At 44.7% G+C, this 4,079-nt stretch overlaps 1 pseudogene; it reads left to right on the top strand.

The window, feature by feature from the left end:
- The first annotated feature begins 2,645 nt into the window (after window positions 1-2,645).
- On the top strand, window positions 2,646-3,552 carry LOC147617377 (expansin-A2 pseudogene; annotated as a pseudogene).
- Window positions 3,553-4,079: the final 527 nt, after the last annotated feature.

The raw sequence follows: 4,079 nt of genomic DNA, 5'->3' as shown, positions 1-4,079 counted from the left end.
CTCATCTTGGATTAGGTAGAAGGCCATCTTTCCTTGCTAAGGAAGTATGGAGAAATTTACAACTTCAGGTGCTTGATTCCATTGAAATATGGGAGTATGACTTTATTGTCCATAGCTAAGTGTTCGCTCACCGAGAGACCTTGTACTGGACTGTAAGGAGGCCAAGCGCATCCTTGGTCCTTATATGCACAAGGGCCTGGACACATTACCATAATGTTGTTGTGCCAACATGAGGTGTCAGAGCTACGTGGAAAGAGTGGCAAAGTACATGAGACTGGTGAACCTTCATCTCATTGATCTCTTGGATATCAAGATATGCACATACATCATTTTTTGGACAAACTCCAATGGATATTCCATTCATGTCATTACGTCTGCAAGCTACACAAATGGGAAAAATTGCCAAAGCATCTTCGAGAAAATACTTACTAGCTCTCAAATGAGGGCAAGTGGCATCTAGATTGGTACATGTGGCATCTAGAATGGGACAAGTTGCCTTATACTTGTCAAGTGAGCTAACACTTGTTGCCAATTAAAGTAGCCACTTTCTCCATTCTAGAGCATTGAAGCCTTAAATCTATATCACTCTTCATTTTTCAAGCACTTCTCACATCAATTTCAAGCTTGGAATACAATTGGTACATATTGTCAACAATGGTCTACAGCGATTGTTGTGGCTAGATTGCACCGTATTTGGTGAAACCAAGGTATGGCCAGAGACGATAGTTTGCTACTTGGAATGTCCATAAATTAGGGATGCCCAACCAACTACGCGCTGGCTAACAACAATGGAGGCTAGTGCAATCCTCACTCAAACACTTTGATTTGGCAGAGCCGGCGTTCCTACAAATCACCCGCTACATCTTTTCTGAGAGAGAAAGAGAGAGAAACCCTACAACCTAATGTAACCTGCCCCAATAGAGTAAAACCACCTCTAAGCCACCGCCGATGATGTAGGCCATGTGGTAGATGTATGTGTAAGCACTTTAGTCAAAGTTACGGGCAGTTGTAGTAGGGAAACATAGAGAGAGAGTGTTAACAACTATGAGTTAGGGACTTGAGGCACTGGTCTCGCGGGCTACCAAGCAAGAGGGAAACTTGGTATAGGGTCCAGGTGTGCTAGAATTCTTCACTGGAGGGGAGGTGTTGAAATATGCAAGTGAATGGGTGTGTGCGGGAACAAGCCCTTAGCTAGAGACTATAAAAGGGAGTCTGTAATTGAGTGGGTAGCAGTGAAAAGGTAATCTACCGAATGAGAGAATCAAGGATAGCATGAGTGAATATAGGGGTGTGGAAAGATTCTAGGAAAAGGTGTCCCCAGTGTAGGGGAGGTGGCACAAATCAAGGAGAAATCAATGGGGTTAGATGCTTGGCACCTTTTGGATGTAAAAGCTATAAATTGAGGCATTGGCCTAATGAGAAGTTGCTGGTTTTTGAGAATCCATGCCTACATTAAGCTATTAGATTAATTGTACACTAATTTCACCTTAATGACCTTCTAATTACTTGCAAGTTGCTAATCATGTTGATCCTTGCATTTGATCCACCATAGCTCATCACATTGCTGCAAAATGAACATTCTCATCAATTCCAACCTTGGAATACAATTGGTACGTATTGTCAATAGTGGTCTCTACAGCAGTTGTCATGGTGGCCAGATTGCACCATATTCAGTGAAACACCAAGGTATGGCCAGAGAAGATAGTTTGCTGGTTGGAATGTACATAAATTAGGTATAGGGTTTTCAAACGCTCAAAATCAGAATTTTTGAATTTCAACCCACTTTATTGGATGTATCCAGCTACTATGAGCATCTATTGTGAAGGTTCAGGCACTTTGTGCCTGAACTGTGGTTTGATACAATAAATTCGTGCAAAGGGGGACGGGCATGTTTCCCTTTTAGTGAGGTTTTGTTTCTAGTCTCTTCTCCGAATCCTACTTTCTTCCAATATTTGTGATTGTTCATTAAGTGGATTTGTTACGAGTAGTTCATCAATTTTGTCACTTTCAAGCTAGGGAGGATGTGACCGACCACCCACCCAGTACATTTCTTGGTACTATGAAAGGGGTTTGGTGGACTCTAGGACGTCTAAATATTTGGAAAGTAGAAGTTTGGGGAAAGGGGGATTATCAGGGAGGAATACAAAGGATCACACTCCTAAAATTTACGAGAGTTCCTATTTTTGGCCCAACTCCGCCGATGAACATTCTGTGCGCGTCATTACATCTGTAATTGAGCAAATACCAAGAGTTGCCGAAGTACCCATGGAACATTAACATTAACCGAAAGTGGATTTGCTACACGGGGTGAGAAGAAGCAAAATTTTAATTGTTTTTTTTTTGAATTTTTTTTAACAAAAACACCCTCTTACAAGAAAATTGAGCTTTGCTCCCTTAGGCGATTTGAACTTGAGATCCGCACGAATAGAAGGTTAATTTTCACGCGCACACCTGAATATTCAAGCATGGACGAGGCACTGAGCAGTCGGCCAGCCTTCCCAGCAGGCAAACACGAGCTATATAAGAGCGGCTGTTGTACTATCTCACGAAGTAAAATATTGGAGCGAGGCGCAGCAGACACAGCTTATAGCTTGTCGTCCTGCAATCGTCGACGCGGGTCTAACTGTTGCACGACGTCGTCCATCATGCGGCGAATCAGTAGTAGCATCTTCATGATTAATGGCGGCGGCCTGTTTGTTGTGCTCATGTACTGCTGCGTGAGAAGCAGCCAGGCGCGCGTGAGCTATCAAGACTGGGAGGAGGCGCACGCGACCTTCTACGGAAGCCCAGATGGATATTCCGGAACCAATGGTAACTTGAATTAACGTAGTATTTTATACTATTATAAGAATATCAGGCAGCTAGCTAGCTGCTGTGTGGTGACATGACCGTGTATTCTTTCTTATTATATTGGATTTCGCAGGGGGTGCCTGCGGCTATGGAGACCTCCGGAGCCAGGGCTACGCCACCAACACGGCCGCTCTGAGCACAGCGCTCTTCAACAATGGTGACACCTGCGGAGCTTGCTTTGAGCTGGTGTGCTACGACGACGCCCAGTGGTGCATTCCTGGCCAGCACAGCCTCGTAGTCACCGCCACCAATTTTTGCCCACCCAACTACGCTTTGGCCAACAACAACGGAGGCTGGTGCAATCCCCCGCTCAAACACTTCGACCTGGCAGAGCCGGCGTTCCTACAAATCGCCCGCTACCGGGGCGGCATTGTCCCGGTGAGATACAGGAGAGTCCCTTGCGTGAAGCAGGGCGGCGTCAAGTTCACCATCAACGGGAACCCCTACTTCAACCTGGTGCTGCTCACCAACGTGGGCGGCAGCGGAAGCGTGACAAGCGTGTCCATCAAGGGATCCAAGAGCGGCGGCTGGATCCCCATGTCCAGGAACTGGGGTCAGAACTGGCAGTGCAACACCGTCCTCACCGGCCAGTCGCTCTCCTTCCTCGTCACCACCGACGACGGCAAGTCTCGCACGCTCTTCGACGTCGCCCCCTCCAACTGGGGCTTCGGCCAGACCTTCGAAGCTCGCGGCCAGTTCTAAACATTAACGCTACAAATAACACATGTCCAATAAATATAGGGACTAGCTTTTTATATCGAGAATGCAGATTTCTTTTTTCATTTTAATTCCAATCACCATTTCGATGGAGTAAAGCTCCATTGTAAACCCTTCTTCATTGGGTTTCTCAATACCAGGTGAAATTCCATCGGCACCCCTTCAATGCACATCAAACCTAGGTACTTTGCAAGCATGTGTCTTTTGTGGATCTATGACATGCACTTGCAAAGTACTAATCGGTTAAGAAGACAACAGTCATTAAAGATTAGCGATTAAAATGTTGATTACAAATTTGTGAATAAGTACTTTATTGAGAATTAATATTGATTTGACATCACTTAATGAATGAGTTTTAACTTAGGGTCACAATACATTGGGTTCTCTAATTACCATTTTGATGGATTAACGGTCGATTAAGGCTCTAGTATAAACCCTTGATTAATTTGTTAACGTGGATGCTCTATTATAAACCTTTCATTTTGGAACAAGCTTTGCCACTACTGGTATTG

The sequence above is a fragment of the Cibotium barometz genome, chromosome 36 (assembly GCF_041138505.1).
Source record: "Cibotium barometz isolate CiBa-2024 chromosome 36, ASM4113850v1, whole genome shotgun sequence".
NCBI classification, from domain to species: Eukaryota; Viridiplantae; Streptophyta; class Polypodiopsida; order Cyatheales; family Cibotiaceae; genus Cibotium; species Cibotium barometz.
Note: the sequence above shows the minus strand (reverse complement) of the source record. Positions and strands in the feature narration are given on the sequence as shown.